The following is a 21,889-nucleotide window of genomic DNA, read 5'->3' as shown; positions in this document are numbered from 1 at the left end:
TGGATTTTGTTGCTGGTCAGATGGAAAAATACGTTAGATGGGAAAATAACCCATTTCAACATAGTCTTGTTTAATATTCATCATACAAGTCTGACCACTTAAAAAGATTGTTGAGACTTAGCTGGTGGTCAAAGCGAAAGATGATAACAAACATAGCATTTTTTTCACATAACACTGTCAAAATACCCAAGTTTGTTCAAGGAAAGATTTTCAAGTAGCAGTTTATTTTATTTACTGTTACTTTAAATAATCATTTTCTTGTCTAAAGAAGTATTTTCCATATTTTTAATTAACTTGATCTAAGTTTTATGAGGAGGCTTAACAATAAGGTCTTACTTCAGGATGCTGATAGTTTTCAGTACTTCCAGTAGAAATTTGTTAATATTATCGTTTCCTGTGGTTAGGCTTTTATAAAAAAATCCTGCTTTTTTGCTTAAATAATTACCATTATAATTTAATTTGGAAGTATAATTTGTGTAGGTCTGCTCATACTGTTCTCTTTTTGGATCAAACTAGGAGTCTAAACAATTGCAAGTTCAAGCTCTGAAACATTATTTTCTTAATTTTATGCCATAAAAAGCCGATTAATGCAAGATGTGTTTCAGCCATGCCCTATTTATGGAATTGTTCACAGCTTGTATTCAGGAAAGTGACTGAAGTTTGGGGAAGAAAACTTTCTCCTCTATGTAGTATCCATCTTATGATTGGTACCAAATGTTGAGAGCAAGGAGGATGGCATGTGCACAAGTGCTAGTTTAGTTCTATCGATAAATTTCCAGTGGTGTTTCTACAGAAGTGTCATAGGAGACATTCTCACGTTAGTGTATGATGCTTTTTCTCCTCCGATATCACTTGTGAAAGCTCTCTGGTGGGCACTGGGATGACTGCACGGTGTTGGGGTCGGTGTGGTGGCCTCCAGAGCAGGCTGCAGTGAACAGCTTTGCGTTTGCCAGGTGAGCTTGGCTGGCTGTGACACCAGCTTTTCAAACTATTGTAGTCATACCAAAGGACTGTCGTGTTTTTTTTTTTTTTTTACCCTTGCTGAAGTACTTTCAAATTGTACTGTGATCTAAGAGTACTACACTTCATTACTGGGGTTGCAATTTGTCTTTCTGCATAGTGCAAATTGTGTGACTTATATGTGAGGGCTGAGAACTGGCTCCTGAGGTCATTTGGTGTACGTGTTATCTAGCACGTTAATGAAGAAATTGAATCAAGAGCATAAGTTTTGCCCTGTGTGTGAAAGGCAGTCAAGAGTGTGAAGTTCCTCAGCAAGCTTTGAGTAGGTTACTGAAAATTAGTGACTTAGCCAGAGCTTGAGCAGGAGCAAAGAAACTGAAGCAGGAGGAGTTGCAGCGTGTTCAGCTGAACTGAGTTCTAAGTGTAATCCTAATGCCCTCTGTTGCTGATGGCGCAGCTTCTGATGTCCAAAAAAAGTACCACGTACTGAAGGCTGGTGGTTTCATATCTACATATGGAGAATTATGATTAACCATGTGTATTGTGGGTGTGTGTATCAGTAGGGCTGACTCACAATACAGTATAGAGGTGTGGTGACCTTGTCACTGATGGATGGGAAAAAGTGTTTCCAAAAGTGTAACTAAATGCATTTTTCAGTGGTATTTAAGGCTTCCAGATTTCATAGGCTGGACTTTAACATCATCCCTTACTGGGAGCTTCATGTTTTTCTGTGCTTGAGCCTGATTGTCAGGGAGTAGCAGGATGAGGTTGCTCTGCAAGGGAGACCAATGGCCACCAAGGGTGACAACAAAGAGCATAGCCCCACACTGCCAAACAAGAAGAGAGGAGCAGTCTGGTGACAGGATCCATGGTTGGCCAACAGCCCCATTTTCCAGACAGGCCTGTAGTCACAGAGCAAGGCCAAGGTGAAGTCAGCTGGCCAGGGCAGGTGGCCGGGTGCAGGCACACCGGGAGTGCGGCTCAGGCAGACACCCATGGCAAGACTCAGAGCTTAAACAGAGCTCACAAGCAAAAGAGGGAAACCACCAACAAGGCTTTTAATAGCACTTTCCCACACGGCTCTTCTCCCAGCTCTCTGGCAGCAGCACAGAAGAGTGAGCACAGCACAGCAGCAGATCCCCAGGGAGGGTGGAGAGGTGCTGCCCGGGGCCTTGACGCTGACCTTTGAGTATCGTGGCTTTGCCTGGAGGAGGTAGCTTCAGGCAGCTGTGCTTTCTTCTCTTGCATTCTTGGACATATTAATTGACAACTATGAGGCTGTGAAAATATTAATAAACTTTGGATCTAATTTGCTTCACAGTGTACCCTGTTACCTTCACAGACTCTGAAATGTCTGATTTTTTTGAGTTTTTGTGGTATGATAGCTTCTTCAGAGCCCTTTTTTGTTTTAACTGTGGTAAAAATAATAGTGTTTAAGAGAAATATCATGCAGGTCATCATTTTAACAAGGACAATGAGAGAACAATATTAAGGACTTATTGAGAAGGGTCAGCAGCTCTCTGTGTGTATCACTGTTTCTGTGCTGGTAACACTCTAGTTAGATTTGTACATATTAAAGAAACCTTAGAAATTGCTGCCAGGGTGATAATTAATGCTGTGCTCAAAAGCACAACTTGAATCAGTGCTCCCTGGAGACCCAGCAGAGATAGCACAGGTTGAACACCTTTGTGAAAAAGCAAGTGTGAGAGCAGAGCCAACAGGAAATGTTCGCTGTTACAAGCTGAGGGGAGGAACGATGCAGTGTTAAGGTGTTAAAGATGTCTCTTTTGGGTTAACAAAATACATGAACCATCCTTAGAAACCCGGGGGGAAAGGAAATATGATTGTGCGATGAAACAGTGAAAGGAAGGCGGGAATTAACACGACCCAGAGCATTGGAGAAACACCGGAAATAGATGTGAAGAAAAAGTAAATTAAACAGAAAGAAGAAACTCACTGGAGGGGACAAACAGCTGGACCAAAAGCTGCTAGAAATAGATGCATTTATTTTGAGAAGATGGAAAATTATTCGTGTGACAATCCTGGTAAACATGAAGGGGAAAGAAAACATTGAAATGTAAATTGCATCTTCTGTAAATTGCATAGTACCAAGAAGACTGTCAGATATGATAACATTTTTTAATTAAGGTACTTGCTGAAAACAAATGATGTAGTCTTAATAGTGATTTTAAAATTTATAGTTTTTGGAAGATGGACCCTTTCCCAACTTGCATAACGACCATAGGACAGGTATTGCATCCGAAAATTAAATTCCATTCTGAATTTTACTGGTGATAATTCAATATTTCGACTTACCAGTAAAAGACAAACTCACTAGTTCTTAGAAAAGTTACTGTCTCAATATTGCTAAGCAAATGAAGGTTTCTTGATATCCTGGAAACTGTGTATGGTTCATGGTGTAATAAGAGAGACATGTCTACATTCATGGTGCAATAAATAGAATATCAAGTAATCCAACAGCTAAATCTAATATTAGTTTACAGATTCACTGATAAAGGCTAGGAAGTGAAGAATAGTGTTGCCATGGTGAACTCTATACGATAAAGCACAAGAAGAACAAGCTAGTGAATAATTGATACATGTCTAAGATTAGAAACGATCATTTACAGTGTGCTCTTTGATATTCATGCATGCTTTTTACTTTAAAAAACCTCAGAGAAATGTATTAGCATAGACTGTGACAGGTTTTTGCATAAAGTTTTAAGCAAAGTACCGATGGCTTATGTGTGAGAGAACACACAGATATACAGTTACTGCAGTGCTAAGATTGAGAATTCAGGCCTAAACCAAAAAGTTCAAAACTGGAAGATTTAGCATGGGCTGTGTTTGGCCAGGCTACATGTATTACTCTCTGTCTTAAAAATATAACAGAAATAAATAAGAATGTGTGTCATAGGATTGAGTAAGACAAGTTATAACCTTGTGCCTGCGTGCTTACTTCCTTCTGCTTTTAGCCATATAAAAGAGCTCTTAATTTAATTTTTAAAGCGTTAGTTTGGAAGTAATTTAGTAAGGTGTCTCCTAGGCCATCTTGAATTAAGGAACAGTACTTACAAGTGTCCTGATAAACCTTAATGACATACTTTTAAAAAACAGATAAAAATCTGACTGCAGTTGAGAAGGTATCTCTGAGCAAAGTAATGGAAAGCTGTTTTCTGGCATAAACATCGTAGGTCTGCTGGAGAAAAGAACTGCAGGCATCATGCCTTTATAAACAGTTTTGCTTAATAAATGTGTCATTTATTTTTATAAATGTATGATGGAAATCAGTGAACATACACAATAGGTCTAAATACAGTCCAGCTGCACTGTAGCAAACTTGTTGTAAATTCTTTTTTAGCAATCCCAGTAGCAAGAGCTATTTTTCATTATTAATTAGTCCCATTAAAATAAACAAAACGCATGCAGTTGGATCGCATACAACAATCCTGAGGTTGGGGGTGTTGTTTTTTCTGCTTGAAAGCTGAATGACATTATTTAGGGAAAAAAAATTGACTAATGTAAAGTAATCTCTGTATTAATATTGTGTGTTTAATTTCAATTTTTTTTCACTCTTTCAATGCATCAAGTTGGCAAATCATCTTATAGTAAATGCCTCATTAAAACAAACAGCTCTTCATGTTCTCTAGGGTAAGTTAACTTATATCCAGGTTATGATCATATATTTAGAACTTGAAAAAGGACAAATCAGAACTAAATCAAAACTAATTCAGTAGTTACTGTGAAATAGTGATGGCAAATATCAGGGGATAGACTTGAGAGATGCCTTAAAGGGTGGCAAATATCAGCATCAGGTTCAATTTTAGTTAATTTACTGCCTAGAGTAAGTAGGGAGTAGCATAGAGCTCGTAAGAAAAAGTTCAGATTTATATTACATGATGAGACACTTGATTCCCTTCATTAATTCCTAAAGCTGCACAGGCTTGCTGCACGTTTTTCTGCTCACAAACAGGCAAATTGCCAGTAATGGTTATCAAGACATGCAAGCTGAGAGAAAAGGAGAGGGGTTGTCTTTCTTAAACATAGTAGGGACAGAAGATCATAGAGATATTAGATTCATATCAAAATGATCAGTGTTTTTGTCAGCTGGTTTGTAGTATGCTTAAATATCCCTATTTCCCACAGATACACATATTTAAAGATTGGGTTTTCAGATTTTTCAGATTTTTTTTGTCTATCCCAGAACTGAATCAAATGTAAAACTTGCGCTGGCGTTTTATACATTGATGGCTTTATACAGACCAACCGTGGTCTATGTAGAAGAAACTGTATTCAAAATCTGTATATTTTTCATACTTGTATTATATGCACAATAGTTTAACAATGGCTTTGTACTGAACAAGAGGGAGGTTTGTGTTGTGCCTGAAGCAATGACCCATGTATATGCAATAGTAATACTTTGTAGTGTCCTCTTCAAACAGATCTTGATACAGTTGCTTGGTGGAATGGTTGTGTTTCTTCCTGCGTTCTTTGGTCAATGTCACATTGGATGTTAGAAAACAGCCTTATTAATTGCAAAAAAAGGGTAGGATTTTCCAGTACATTGAAGGCCTCAGATACACATGACATTGGTGATGAGAATTTGACAAATGTACCTTTGAGAAAAGACTTGTGAAGTTTATTTTTGAGAGACCTAATAACCATCATTAACCTCAAAATGGCGAAGCACTTATCTTTCAGCACGGCCCCGTAATTAATGGGAGACTCTTCAGTGAACAGCAGCTGTTGTCTGGGCCTTGTTTTCCTGTTCGTCCCTTTGAAATGGAAGTTAGAGAGCTGCAATGGTTCCCCTCGGGATGCTGGTGGTTCCTGGGGCACCGCAGGAACCAGGACACGGTTTTGGCAGCAGAGCTGCCTTTGCTGCGACCCGTGTTACATGATGGTATGGAGCTCTGCTGAGTGGAGCTGACCTGGGCTGGGGTTTGCGGTCTACTGGTCAGTTAAAATTGTTTTATAAAATTATACACAACAAAGGAAAGCGGTGTTATTGCGTAAACACTACAGACAATTATTATCCTTAATTAGCTTTTCAGAAATTTTGAAGCAGCGTCTTAGAAAAAATTGCAGCATCAAAGCCTGTTTATGTGCATAGACGTCCAACAAAGGCAAAGGGGTATCTTCTTTTCAATGGGTTGGTGAAGCCTGTATTTCAGCTACCTGGTATTTGTGGTTTTTCTGTTATATTTCCATGGAATTTAGATTGTTTTTTCCGTGCCTTATTTCCCATATGGGTTGTTAAGCGTCAGTAAATTAATTCTATACATGATACTGTCTATGATTTGCATACAGGAAAACATTAACATTGAAGTTGCATGCATTTGTTAATATTTGTTTACATTATTTCTTTATAAGTGTTTTCTTGCAGAAAAGCTGATAGTGCTGAGTATTGCAAAGCACAGATACCGTTTCCCCCAAAATAAGACAGGGTCTTACATTAATTTTTGCCTCAAAACATATTTCTTTTTTACATGTATAGCTGCCTGGACACTATTTCAATTGACTTTTTTAATGAACTGTAACTAGGGCTTATTTTTGGAGTAGGGCTTATATTTCGAGTGTCCTGAAAAATCATGCTAGGGCTTATTTTCGGATAGGTCTTGTTTTGGGGAAAACTGGGTATTCTCAAGTTTCTCTGTCAAAACTTGAAACTGTATTATGTAGTTTTTCCACCTGTTTTTTAAACAGAGTGATAGACATTTGTCAGAGGCTTCAGAAACAGATTTGGATCTTCCTCTGAGCACAGTGCAGAAGAAGAATGCATCAAGGGCTCTGCTCACTATTAATACTTCTGAGAAAAGAATGTTTAGTTGAGATAGATGTTCATCTTGTTTTGTTAGTGTAAGTTTTGAATAAAGTGATCTCTACTTAATTCTGAAGCAGTTCACTGGCAGCATGATTAACAGTGGTTTATTGTATAACCAAAGAAAGCAATATTGATAAAGGCGTCCTTAGAGATGCCTTCTGAATTGTTTAGTTTTCCTAAGTGAAGTAATCTTTTAAATAATTTTGCAATTTTTTTTTAATTCATCTATTGTTTTGGCTGTCTTCATGATTCTTATTCTGAGTTTGGTTTTGATATCATCATATACATGAAAGCTAGAAAGTGCAGTCACTAAAGCTGTTATTCAGAACACCATTATTAGCAATTTGGGCACCTGGAGTTTGCGTTTGTAGTTTTTTGTAGATTACTCATATGTAGAAACTTTGGCTCTAATAATTGAAAGTGTTTACTTCACATTGGGATCAGTATTTCTTTTTTGTCTTTTTTTCAGCATTAAATATGTTAACAAGTGAGTGGGCAGCAAACTGATCAGTATTCCAAACTGAAGAAGTTACGTGCTACTTCTGTTAGTCTTTCTTCTTAATTATTCACTCTGAAGTCCTTTATATGTAAAGGCATAAAAAAGGATAAGTCAACTCTAAGTCAGGGGGAGGCCTTGCTTGGTTGTTACTTAGATTTATTATTAATTTTCTACTCTTTTTTGTCTAAAATAATAAAGAATTAGTTGCTTTGGAAAAAGAAAAAAGTAATGCTGTACTACAGAATTTGACTATTAGACAAAGGAAATTTAAACTAAATTGAAAAGCTGGTTGATTTTGTAACATGAAGGTAAGGTACTGGCTGCAATGGGTGTTTTGCTTGTCTGTTTTTTTCCTGAAGCTGTTTAGCTGGGGGAAAACTATGCAGATCGTGATAGGAAAAGGGTCTCTGGAGAACAGATTTCTGTTCTACCAGTTTTGATGCCCGTCTTTCAAATTGTTCTTCTTGCTTGTGCCTGCAAGAAAAGCTGGAAAAGTTCAGGTCTAAATCTTGTCTGGGATGCTTTGTACAGATGGCTTAAGAATTTCATCCGGAGTTTGTTTATTTAAAATTGCAGTGTCTGGGTCACTGAATTTGCTTGCATATCTGATTAATCAAAACAGAGCGTGGAGGGAGATCAGAAAAAAGAAAACTATTTAATGAAATGCTAGTTTAGAGGATCAAATTTAATTAAAACTAGCAAAACAAAAGCAGTAGTTCCCATCTGAAAACTGTTGCAGCCAGCCACATCACAGAAGCCTACTAAAATAAACGTCAGATTTTTGTAGAAGAGGATTACTTTTAATATTTTTGTTCCAATGGACCTCCGCTTTTGCTGGAGTCACCCAACCAACACCTGATGCCCCATTAGAAATGCTGGCAGGAGAACAGCATTGCCAAGAACTCTCCTGAGAACGCAGCGCGGTCCTGCTGGTGGTGAGTGCAACACCCCACCACCATGCACCCTCCGTGTTAGTCACGTGTAGAAAACTCCTTATCTTATAAACAATTAAGTGTTTTCCCCTTGTCACTTTGACTCCAAATGAGGCTGTAGTTATGTGATCACTGTGAACAGGAGGAACTGGTGCTGATGCTGGGAAACGAGATCCCTTCATCTCACATCCTGCTCTGTCCCCCAGCTCACTTGTGTTGGCCGTGCTTGAGTCTTCCCCACAAAAGTTAATGTGAAGTAGAGGGAGAGTTGGATTTTTTTGTTTGTGCTTTGTTTTGGTTTTTTTAACTCTCTCAGATATTTGAAATACCACCTGATTCTGTCCTTTTCACTCTTGAAATCTTTGAGAAATACAAAGCTATTCAAGACGTATGGGCAGTTTTGAGGTGAAATTTACATAGAATAGTTGCGTTCTAAAACGTTATGTTGTAAAATAGCTAGAGACACGAGAGTTTAAACCTAGAATGGGATGGCATTTATTGATACTAATTTTCAAAGTTTTCATCAATGTGGAGCTCTCCAGAGCACCCACATGGAGCTGTCAGTGACTGTGGCAAAAAGCAGTAATCCATGTACTGCCACCCTGATGGCAAACAAGGTTGATCCCAGCCTGCTTTTACCAGTTTTTAGTAGTTGAGGTGTTTTTTTGTATCACTTTATCCTATTGTCTGCTGGTGAATTAAATAAATGTTTTTAGGACCTCAGAATGTTTATTAGCGAACTGCTTTTGCTAATAGTAATCAGGATGTGTGGGTATACGGTCAATAAGTGAGGTGAACATTTTGTCACAAATTAGGTAAATGTAAAAGAAAAGCGTGACCTTATACGTGTTTGGTGAGAATCCATCAACCAAGTTGAGCTCCAGGGATTGTATAACAACACATCAGAGAATAGTGCCTGCTAAGTACAGGTATGTTTATCAATCTATTTTAGAGCATAAAAGATGCATCTCAGACACTTCATTTATAAGAAGGATGTGGACAGGCTTTCCAGAAGGGCATATTATGACAGGACAAGGGGTAATAGTTTTAAACTAAAAGAGAGGAGATTGAGATTAGCCCTGAGGAATAAATTTTTTATAATGAGGGTGGTGAAACACTGGCACAGGTTGCTCAGAGAGGTGGTAGATGCCCCATCCCTGGAGACATTCAAGACCAGGCTGGACGGGGCTCTGAGCAACCTGATCTAGTTGAAGATGTCCCTGCTCATTGCAGGGGGTTGGACTAGATGAGCTTTGAAGGTCCCTTCCAACCCAAACTATTCTATGATTTAGTAAATGTATTTAGTGCATTTACTCTACTCTGTAACACAACATAGTTACCAGAAAAGACTTCCCTTTAAGAGACCAGTATGTTGGGGTAGGAGTTGAAGTATGAAGACAGACTAATCCGTCTTGTCTTTGAGGTCATGAGGAGAAAGCGCGAGGACCAGAGCCGTACGTACAGTGTGAGCTGTGTCACTGTGCAGAAATGTTGACGCTGCCTTCCCGAGCTGTTCACACCAGACTGGCCAGGTGGAACTAGAAGCGAAGTGCAGCTGGTTGGGTGGACACAAGCGACTGCTAGAGCCCTGCCCTGCTCCTTCCAGCACCTAAAGCTTTTCATTGTGCTGTGCACCCGGAGCTGGAGTGAAGCAAGCGCAGCTGGGCCTGGCGCGGCCTTGCACCCCCTGGGCTGGCTGGGCACATCCCCGCTGCCTGGGAGGTGGCTGCTCCCCTCTGCATTAAATACTTCAAAAAATACAAGTTCTAGATGAATATAAATGGATAACTTCCCTAGCTAAGCTTATTCTCGCTGTGGTGCTTCATCAGTTTCTGGGCAAGCAGAGGAAGGGAAAGACTTCTGAATTGGGGAGAGTGGGGAAATCATTAAATGGAATAAATTTTATGAACGATGAAGTGATACAGGGCCAAATAGTTTTGGTGTTTTTTTTTCTCATTCACTAATATTTGAGGTGACTGGTTTCCTTGATTCCTTCACAGAAGATTTCTTTATAAATCTCCAAAATAATAGGATTTATCTTGTATTATAATTTTGACTACTTTTAACCAGCACAAACTTAGTAAATTAAATTAATAGTTAATTTTACCCCTAAAACTCCGTCAACAGTGATTTTAATATTTGCCCTCACTTTTTTTTTTTCAGTTTAACATCTCAACAGATTAGTATCTCAAGATACTAATGCTTGCTCTGCAAGTATTCAAAATATCCAGCTATTTTACCAGTAACTTTTTTAACAAGAATTTTTTATAAGTGAAGGTTCTTTCAGTATTCAATGGAAAGGGAAGATCATTGCCAGAATAGCAAAGTATTTACATGATCCTCTGCAGGGATTAACGTGTTCTCTGCATGAATTATTTATCTTAGTAATCGTTATCATATCATGATCTCAGAATTAATTACAACATTGAGTGGGAAATATTTCAGCTGCCTTTGATTCATTCTTCTATGTTGTTTGTTACCTTCTTTTCTTAGTAAGCTGCATTTCTCATAAAGAAAAGCAGTATTTCCCCTTACACTCCTTGTTCCTGCATCTCTTTTTCTTTTTTCCCTCACTTTCAGTTGCAGAACAACTGGTGCTTTTGCTGTTTTGAACCCCACCCTTAGGGTTGCCAGGCAGAGGAACTTCATTGCGTAAATAACCTGTTACTGAACAGGCTACTGCAGCCCCAACCAGCCACCTAATGAGCAGCCAAGTCTTAAAGGAAATAACTTCTACCATTTACTGGTTTGGAACCAGACCTTTTAAACATGGAAAAAAAAAATAAAGCAGTAAATTTGCTTTAAAATAATAAAACAGCTACAGAGAAAGAAATCTTTGCCAGCAGAAACAAGTGTAAAGCAAGAATATAAATGCCTGAAAATAACTCTCAAAATAGTAACTCCTGAAAATGGATGATAACATCATGCATTGCAAATGCTCAATTGCTTTTATTCAGTTTTGAGGTTTAGGGATGTGGGTTCAATTTGGGTCCTCCTCTGGCTTCTGGACTGGTTTGCGAGTGACCTCAGATGAACTACACAGATCTTGTGAGATCGTTTCTGGTTTGTTCTGTGCAATAAATATTTGACTCTAATAATTCACATCTTGACATTCCAAATCAAACTGATTTCTCCATCCCTGTTAAGTGGTAAAATATAAATTACTCCAAGTAGAAGCATGTGTGTAAATATTTGAAATAGAGAAGCGATGCTTTCTGACAAGTACTACAAATTCGGTTGGCAAAAGTTTGTGTGCATTTCATCATGTTCTGGAGATTACTATCTGACCATCAGTTTTTATTAGCACTGTCCTGAAGTTGATAAACACAGAAATATTAGGAGAGAATCACGTGAAGCTGCATGCAGAAAAGAGAGACACAGAGCAGAGCCTGGAAGGGTGGAGAGATGACGGGTATGAATTTCAGGTGAGCAGGTAGGATGCTGTGGAAACAAAACTAGGCAGGTACAAAATTGTACAGAGCTTAAAGTTGCAAAGTTAAGAGACAGTGTTAGGAGCAGGTTTGTAATAGCTGGTGACATTTCTGAGACTAAATTTTTTGCTGCTGTTAAGGTCAGCTAAGACAAGCTCTTTTGTTGGTTCTTGGATTCTGGTCAGTGTTGGCTTTAGGGTTTAGCTGTAGGTAGATAAAGTAGACAGTTACTAACCATTTGGCTGATGGAAGCAGCCAGACAGCTCAGTAAGACCTGCTTTGGTCCTGCCTTTCCTGGCCATCCACCAGAAAGCAGTATATAGAGTTTATTTTTAAATCACCTTGTATCTGGCATCTGGACTCAGTTCATCTGCATGCGTCGCCAGAAGTGGTTTGAGCAGTTTCTTTTGAGGATGATAGTCTATGTAACGCATTTATTGTCAGTTCTCAGTTGCCACGGTGAAAGATGTCCCATATAAATAGTTGTTCTTTGAGGAGAGCTGTCATTTCTATTGATGGGAGCTGCACATAAGTTGCTATTTAGTGTTGGTGTCAATGTTATTTAGTATTGATATCTATTAGAAGTATCAGACAAAGAGTGGGCTCGTAAAGAACATTTTACCCTTGTAATTAGGCAGATCAATTCTGACCATCTGCAAAGGTGGGCTAATGCATGACAGGTCCAGCAGCATTGAGTATTCTGATATTAAGCTACATTGTGCTATATATCTCAAGTTTCTGTCAGTAGGGCTGAGATGTGGCGTGTTTGTTTGCTTTTTATTTTATTTTGTTTTGTTTTGTTTTTTTCCTTTTCATGTGTCTTTCTGGATAAAGGAATCTTCGTCATAGCTTAAGGACGGAACAAATGACGCTCTGAAATGAGTGCAGGCAGGAAGGTGCTGCAGGAGGACGGGCCAACAGAGGGTGCTGAAGTGATGCAGCTCCTACCATCACTCATTTTTTTGTTTTCTGGAGAACAATGTGTATTTCGACAAACCTCCTTATTTTGGGATCTTACTTTACAGCTGGGGAGTTACTGCAGTGTTTGTGCATTTAATGCCACAGTTTTCATAGTTTTAAATATTATTAAATGATGAAGATTATTTCAGAAATGTCCATTAAGCAATAATATTTACAAGAACAATGTGTACCTACTTAGGTTATTTATTGATTTTCTTTACTTCTAAAAAGTGACACAAATAAAAATCCTGCTTTTCAGAAGAAAAAGCTGGTCACAGTGGAAGTGCCAATGATCTCTGTGGCTTATACGTGTTGTATTGCATATATTTTTTTACCGATGTAACAAAACACCTGATCTATGAAAGCCATAGGTTGGTATAAATAACACCTGTGTAGAAATAGCATACTTACCAAGAAATGTCTGAAGGAGAATGAATAAAAAGTTAGAAAGCATAAGACAAATAATTGTGCAATACTTGGCAGTCAAACAAATCATGTCCATACTGTACTTTATTTCAGGTTCCTAATTTTTGTCCTTGTTCAGGGTTCGGTTTCTGCAGTGGTTGTAGAGGAGAGTGTGCCCTTTATATACTGGACTGAAAAGGTGGCGTGTCTGCACAAGCTGTAGCGTTTGGCTGGAGGTTGCTTGATTCACCTTGCCCCTGTTCTTGTAAATAAAGTGTGTCCATGAAAGTCAGTATTTGCAGTGTTGCCTCAGAGGCTGTTATGGAAAGTGCTCCCTCCCTCTCCTCCTGACTGTCCTGCCCACAAAGTGATGGGTAATGACTTCAGGCTACCAGAGACTGGAAAGTGCAAATTTATCACATGAATATGCAGAAAAAGGTGATTGCTTTTAAGATGCAGTCTCATCTAACTGCACAGATCTGATGTATGATGGACTGAATCCACTCTGTTGTATTGATTATGATAACCTGAAGTATTCCATGTTATTGGGATTTTCTTTGAGTTTAAAACTTGATAACAAATTTTTGTCCAAAAATCTTGTACATCTCTGACAGCATCTCACAAACATGAACGGGCTTCTCAGCAGGGAGATGAGGAACTGGAGTAGTTTCAGGAACTTGTCAGATCTGCCGTCTGTCACTTCTCATTTTCCAGAAACCAAAAAATGTCTAAACAATGAGGCCTTATCTTTAAAATGCATCTGGAGTATAGCATACAAAAAGACACCCAAATTTGCAGAAAGTTTGAAGCAGCAGATCTGAGCCATGGCTGCCCTGTCTATCTCAGTGACTTTTGACTTAGATGTCACAGTTTGATAGTTCTCTTAATGTGCAGGAAACCTGAACTCTTGCGTAAACATGCCAGAAGAGAATTATCCAGACTTACAGTACTGCTTCTTAAAGCATGGGCAGAAGTGCTATTGTGTTTTTGTGGGAAATACCTTCAAAGGGCTATCCAGAAGGAAGAAGGCACTGAAGAGAGAGAAATAAAAAAGTATAAACGCTTTAATAATATGTGGTGAAGTGGCGAGGGTGGTTCCTGTTGTTAAGGGAAGGGTAGAGAGAGGAGACAGGGTTGTAAAACACCGCTTTATGAGATGGCAGAAAACTGGGTATCATTTGCTAATATCAACTCAGTTGATTTTTAAGTGCCCATTTGTTGGGGCTGAACAGGTCAGCCACTGTTGCTGGAGTTGGACTGTCCTGTTTGCTGCCATGGGTCTGGAGTATTCAGGTTGAGATACGCCGTTCAAGAGGCTGCTCTGACAGCCCTGTGGTTGTCCAGGTGGGTTTGACTCTGTCCATGGAGGTGTTCAACACTATGGTTGAACAAGGCCCCGAGCAACTGCATCTCATATTGAAGTTAGCAAACAAGGTGTCTTACTCATTTCACAGACCTACGTAGCATCATCACTCCTTAAGCTCACAGACAACATTCAAATTCTCCTTGTAGTAACAGAACGCGAGTTGGGTTTGATGATCCAGCATTGTGAGCCTCTGGGCACATCCGTCACGGGACAGCCCTCTCCCTCAAAGCGCGGTGCCCACATCTGCTGCTAGTGGTTTTGCACGCAGACGTGGTGCAGGTGGCAGTCTCAGCTTCAGAGCCTTTTGTTCCTGTTGGGATCTGCTCAAAACTCTCAGCTTCTTTTCCATCTCCACCTTCCAAACTGGCATTAAAACCTTGGACACACTGACAGTAACATGGCAGCAGACGATGAGCGTGTTGCTTGGAGAAGGACCACCAGAGACAACTTCATGCTCCGCATGGTTCCATGACCCGTGAATCCCAGACATAAACCTGAGTAAGAACAGTCCTGCAGTCCAAAAGCCATCTCTGTGTTGTGTTATTTGAGGGCTGAGAAGATGTCAGCCAGTCTAGGTGAGGAAATGTTGCAGTGGTAGCTTTGTGCTGCTTACGTGGCCTGTCTCGAAGAATGGTTATGGGTGAATAACTTTTGTTTCTGAGCCTGCAGCTGTTATTAGACTGAATTAAAAAAATGGCTGCCAGATGCCTGTGGTTGCACCAAATAGAAATGTAATGTTTCCTGTTCTTATAGGGGCCTTGTAGGTGTACCTGAATAGCAAAAGATTCCTACTCTCAGCAGTTCTATTTTCCAGAGGTGCCACTCAGTTTACTTCTGCTTAAGGAATTACAGCATAATGCAGTTTCTGCTATTGCTTATAGTTTCTGACCAGAAATCTACCAGAACCAACCAAACAACAAAAAGACTAGTTCATGTTGTCACTGTAAAGACAAGTTGTAATTTTAAAAATTTACAACATTTGGATATATAATTTTCCGACTTGTTTTGTGTCTCTATCCAAGAGCATGAATTCCTGGTAAGAAAATATGCAATTATTCTTTTAACAGCATCTATTATGAAATGTTTGCTAGATAAATACCATTTTTAAGGTCATGTTTTAAGACTTGGATTTTGTTTAATCTTTTGCTTAATCTGGGAGCAGTAATATATCACGTTGTCCAGATGACTGAAGGTTAAGGCGCCTGTTGTTTTCCCTAGGTAGCTGTGATGGCTCACAATGCAGAACAGTGATCTCCAGGAAGCAAGCAAGAGAGCATCCAGGCTGCTTGCACTTAACCCATCTCTGTCTGACATAGAAAACTATTTATGAAAATTACATTGCAAAATTAAAGCATTAAGAGGGATCACGACTGGAAACTATTGCTTCAGGGAAAGGTAAGACTTTGCATTCATTATCTAGTCATTACAGATTTACATGAGAGTTTTCTGTTAGAATGATAGTGAATTTTAGGTGTGAATGCTTTTATTGAATAAATGTGGCAACTAATATTCTTTCCTTAGTAAATAGTTTAAAGTACTTTGCAGAGGTGAAAAATATAAAACATGCATGTTGGGATTTGGAAGCTCATGTCTATGTAGTTCTTACTGAAAAGGGTCGTGTGCATGAATTTAAATATTTTGCAATGCCAGGTTTTGGTTTCTTATGGCCTCACGTTAAATATGAATTACAGAACTGTATGAAGACCATCACATGTGACATGAGATTGTGAACATACTTTACTCCATGTGTTTATGGACTCTTTGTCTTAATGTCAGTGAAAGCTGGCAAACTGTTACCAGGAGCTGAAGAAACTTGGGGGTTTTAACTAATCTGATACAGTGCAAGTGTTTAGTTAAAGCCTTCCTGGGACTGAAATTCCTTACAGAAAACAGCTGGCTATATTTGGTTTTGTAAATGCTGATACGTGTTTGAAAACAGATGAGTAAGCATTTTGCATGTGTACTAAATAAATATCTGAAATAGTCGCAGTTGCTACCATGCATTTATATCTCAAGGAACCATGGGAAAAATAGAGAGCAACAGGAGTAGAAATTTATCAGTGTCCTTCTCTTGAACAAAACAAAACCTTTTTTTCCTACTAAAAAAGGTTGGATGTGTTTTAACCTGTCTTTATTAAGCTGTAGTTAGTCCTTCTGCCATATAAGATTTGTTTGAGTCAATTATTTTTACCCTGTAATCAGCTGTAAGTCCCAGCAAATTATATTGTTAGCAGTATTTCTCCTGGAGTACTGGCTTCCCCAGTGCTCCCAATTCTACGCCACTGAAGAGTGAAATATTTTCTTTTGCTTTTAAAGAGCAGTACTATAAAGGCTCTTGACACAGCCACAGACTTTTCAATCTGAGTAGTTATTTTTATGTTATTTTATTGCTTAAATGCAGATTTTTCCATTTCAGCTTTTCTAGATTTTTGGATGATGGCTTTCAGTACACCGAGACAATTATATTATAATACCATTTATAATTCAGTGCCTATTTTATTTCAATGTAGACTTTTTTTTAATCCAAGACAGTGGAGATCAAAACAAGTAGAATGATGTATTTATGCTGTAGGGCACAGAGATCTGTACATATGTGATATGTATTCTAGACCTATACGACCTACATGACCATCACGATGATCCTGATTTTCATTGCCTAGAGATGAGCTGTTCTGTGCATGCTGACATGGAAAGGGCTCCATATGGCTGACTCTATGAGTTCAGACTTGTGCCAGGGCTCTGGGACACATCTCCACAGCAGCGTGTGTGATTTCAACCTTTTGTACCATTGGAACATGCTGAAATTCCCATGTCAGTTGCTGAAGGGTGTGAGGGAGACCTCTAACCCATATAAAATAATGCAGCCAAAGGAGTCTAGAACATGGTCACAAGTGCTCTGGACACAAGATTGAGCACGTATCATTGCACCACATGAGCCAGGAGGGAATGTGTGATGACTCCGGTCTGGAAAAGTATAACTATATGTAATTACAGGCTCTAAGCTGGGAAACAAGAGCTGTTTCCTAGACTACCTTGCGACTATAATTCTAGGACCTCCTGTGTTCCAGTTAAGCCAATACTAAGAAAATATTGTGATTCTGTGACCACTTTTGAACTAGTTTATCTGTTTTACTGTGTCTTGAAACAACTGATTATACTAATGCTTCTCCTTCACAAAGCCGTTTAAGAAGATATAACACAACCTCTCAGCAGTTAAGCTAATGGCTTCTGAGTGAAAACAGTATCTCATGGCAGGCTTCCCACTCCACTGAATACAAATTTGGCATATTAGCAGGTGTCTTGTAAATGTCCTTGAACTCAGAGTTTGAATTACATGAATATGCAAGCAGATTCATGGGCTTTTATTTTCTACAAGGGAGATGAGACCAACTGACATGACGTGCTTTTGTGAAATCTTTTACAGTTTAGAAAAAATCCCAGGGCATGGAGGGCATTATTTAGTTCCATTTAACCAGAACAGTGTTGGTTTTTAATTACACTGGTGACGTATCAGAAAAAATAGCAGTACTAAAGTCTTACGAATAAGGGACCTTTTATCTTTCCATAGGTTCTCTCAGGTTTTGGAGGATGACATTGCTGGCATCAGCAAGAGAATGCTGGGGGAGATCGTATCTGTTGCTACTCATAAACATAACCACCTTATTTCCTCCTATTTATTTTAAAGCTTCACTATAAATTTACGCTCTTTGATTTATTTGGTCTGATTATATTTTAGTAGTGTATTTGTCCAGCTCTAAATTTAACTCAATCAGTTCTGTGCCTTTGGCTTTTGGAAATAACAAATGAAAATTGTCTATTCAGACCCACTAAAGCATGTGACAAGCTATCTGGCAGTAATCTAGGAATGCTATTAATTGTGTTTAGTTATGCACTTTTTTTGCTAAGTTAGTCTTAAAATTTTGCAAGGTAGAGGCCTCCCAGGACATAAAAACTCAACCATTATATTTTTAGTGCTTTGGCTTCATTTTTCAAAGTTTGAGAAGCTCCCTCATTTCTTCCCTTAGTTAACTGTGAAGCCTGTGTTACCTATGAAGGCCCTATCATAGTCATAGAATCATTCTGGTTGGAAGGGACCCTTAAGATCATTGTGTCCAACCATAACCCAACTCTAGCACTAAACCATGTCCTTGAGAACCTCATCTTTTAAACACCTCCAGGGATGGTGACTCCACCACTTCCCTGGGCAGCCTGTTCCAGTGCTAATGTTTACTTAAGTTCTGATAACAAGCATTGGTTTATTTAATGTTAAAGAAAAGTGCAGATCGCAGCAGCAATAGGTTCAGGAAGTTGTTCTCCATTTCAGTCTCCCTTTTGGAGAGACTTAAGCCTGGCTTTGTGGAAGCATCCCATTCTATAATTGTCTGAACTATGTACATATATACATGGATTATAGTACCTCATGAGCTGGTGAATGAGGTATTTAAATAGTTTGGACTGATACATGAGAGCTGGGTGTCCAGGAATTGAGAGAAAGCATGAATAGACCAGTAGGTTAAAAAATATAACATGAGGAAAAAACAAGAAAAAAAGGAAGAACTAAAAATAGGTTTGTTTTGTTATTTTAGGGATTTCTGCTGGTTACATAAAAATTGCTGAACTTAAAAGGTCATACTAGGAGTGCTCAGTACCTCTCAAACATTCATTTTAACCTAGTGCAGAGACATAAATGAAGACTGACACATGGAATTTGGGGGAGGCAATACAATTTTTTTCTCATTAAAAATATCAGTGTTCTAGCTCGGGATCTGTTCTGAGAAACAGACCAGCATCATTCATCATGTTGTAGCCAACAGTACTGATATTGGCTTGAATAAGGTAATAACATTTTAGGGCTGATAAGGATCATTTAATATTGCCTAAGAGTGTTTTTTGTTTTTCTTTTCATGTTAAGGTCCTGTAATAAATCACAAAAGGAGTTTGTCAGTATTAATCCCAGAAGAGTTTTTCAGAATCTTTGTAGCTATGTGTGAGTGTTTAAATGATTTGGGTTTTGCCTGTACCTCTATTTACTTCCTTAAAAAGAGGAAAAAAAAAAAAAAAACCAACAGAAAAATAGAAAGTGGGAGACCTGCATCTGGTATTAAAGAAAATATTTCTTTTAGGAGTGTGCATAGCATGAAAGATATCACAAAATAGGCAGCCATTCTTATTGAAACAGCAAATACTTTAAAAAAAAAAATCACAAAATGAACAACAAAATCACAGAAAGTGTGCCGTTATTTCCAAAGTAAATATTTTACCAAATAGGTTTTTGATAGAAGGAACAAGATGTACAAGGAACAGGATGTGATCCAGTACATCATCTTAAACACGTTTTAAACTTCCTGGCTTTTCTCTTGCTTATGTTTAGATAAAGCTTAAATGGTTCCACTCAATGCTGTTTTCCTTTGATTAAAACAGATAACATTTTCCCCAAGTAGATGGCTGATTTGGGGGGTCTTTTAAGTATAAGCAATTTTTTCTTGTACATGTTCCTCTGTATAGTAGAATAAGGGAAAGGCTTTCATTCTTCATTCCCCCCTATAGAGAAATGAGCTGCGACGTCCAAAGACACAGATACGCTACTTTTTTTCTCTGTGCTGATGTGCTATTTTGGGATATGTGCTGACCTGCTTTCTGTGGTTTCCAGAAAGCGAACTGAAAAATTTTAGCTCAGGCTGCAGAAAGATTTGGATTTATTTTTCAGTAGATTTTTGTACATCCTTTCACATAGATACACACATACCCATGTTGGCTAATGTGGGGGTTGATGTACAGCAGCAAATCAAGATTGCCAATTTTGGTACGATTTCAGCAAGAGGAGCAGCAGAGATCTGCTGCTGGACACCTTCCTTAAGAGGGTTTGACAGGAAGATATTTCCAATCTAGTGGTGCCATTATTCAGTTACATGGTAAGACAGAAAACATTCAGACCCCAATTCTGAATAAAGTTGATACCTAAGTAGAAACATCCAAAATTGCTTTAAGAATCTTATTATATTTTTTCCAGTTTCTTCAGCATTTTCATAGAGACTGGAAGATAGAACTCCTTTGAATTGTTTACTTTGACTCTGTGTACCTCTTTATTTAGCACTCTGACCATCAAAGAATGTTCAGCCCCTTAGTTTGCTCTTCCCAATTAAAATAATGATACATAGAGCTTGGGTATTGTATCAACAAATAATGAGGGATGAAGACCTGCTCCTGCCCTTTGCTTAAGGCAGAAAACGTTCATCAGCTTGGGAACCCAGCACTCCCATGTCGGCTCTTCCCAGCAGAGCAGCACTGCTGATGGAAGAAAATCCTTTTGAGTTTATTGTGCTTCACTCATGATGACCATAGAGCAGAAGATCGTGGCGTGTCATTCCCCTCATCTAACCTGCGTGAGTATACAAAGGTTAAACATCTCTGAGTCTCAAGAAACATCTGCACTTAACGGGAAGAGACAATTTCTCCTCTGCTCAGTTAGGGGAGATGAATTCTGCCCTGCAGAGGTACCCCTCTGTCTGTCGTGGATCAGAGTTCCTGTGCTGCGTTCTCTCCCATGCAAGCAGATGCATCCTGCTTGTTATACTTGAGAAATGTATCTGGGAATATCATTTCTGCTGAAATGTGCTCTGAACTTCACCCATTTCTCCATGTGCTTCCAATCTGTGTAGGAACCAAGAGGATCTTGGGTTATTTAGGTCCCCTTGGGACTCCCTGTTAGTTTCCACCCTCCCCCCAAAATATTTATTGCATTTGCACACTATGCTGAAAGAGCTGTTTCCTCAGTACTCTGCTGTTTGGAGTCAAGACTTGGAAGGTTAACCCCAAACAATTGTATCCACTGAAGAAAGACAGAAGTGATATGACCAGCCATCTCAAGTGCCATGAATAGGTCTGATCCTTGCTATAGTACCTTTTCACTTTCATAGCTGAAAGTTGTTCTCAGATGCAGAGTTGCTTTGTCAGCTTAACATGACGGTACTGCTTAACTACAAAAAACTCAAGGGTAATGATTCCTAACACAAATTGTTGAAGGACTTATCTTACTGATATATGTCTTCCTGAAAATAATTAGTTTCTTTAGTATAACCACTTTTTCTTGGATGTTTGCACAAGTACGGAAGCGTTCAGGAATGTATTTTTCATCTTTTGCTGTCCTAGAGCCTGGTAACGACTTCCCAGAGATAAGCCAGATCATGGTATTCTGTGCTATCACAGGCATTAGTTCTTCAAATTCCTCTTGAAACTAATCTGAAATGTCAGGAAATTATAGTTTATTTGAGCTTTGTGAGGATACTTCAACAGGGCTGCACAATCTTTGCTTGAGTATCTTTGAATCTAGATTAATTTCAGGATTATCATCCTGAGTCCTAAAAGACCCAAATGGCCTACAGTCTGCCTGAAAGACTTAGTGCTCCTCAATATTTTGCCACTCATCTTAATTTGGGGGTTATAGAGTCCAGAGCTGAACTTGCCAGAAGCAGGAGGTTGATGTTCGTGCATCTCCCTGGGCCGTGGAATGAA

General features: G+C 38.8%; 1 protein-coding gene across 4 annotated transcripts in view; it reads left to right on the top strand.

Moving 5' to 3' along the window:
• FRY (FRY microtubule binding protein) overlaps positions 1–21,889 on the top strand; it is a 233,346-nt gene that overhangs the window by 14,198 nt on the left and 197,259 nt on the right. For 3 of the 4 annotated variants that reach the window (XM_082054462.1, XM_082054461.1, XM_082054463.1), the window contains exon 2: positions 15,596–15,772. The gene's annotated coding sequence lies outside the window, so the exon portion shown is untranslated. The remainder of the gene's footprint in view (positions 1–15,595; positions 15,773–21,889) is intronic. The other variant, XM_082054464.1, reaches the window with a different exon arrangement.

This window comes from Streptopelia decaocto (assembly GCF_964273445.1).
Source record: "Streptopelia decaocto genome assembly, chromosome: 1".
NCBI lineage: Eukaryota > Metazoa > Chordata > Aves > Columbiformes > Columbidae > Streptopelia > Streptopelia decaocto.
Note: the sequence above shows the minus strand (reverse complement) of the source record. Positions and strands in the feature narration are given on the sequence as shown.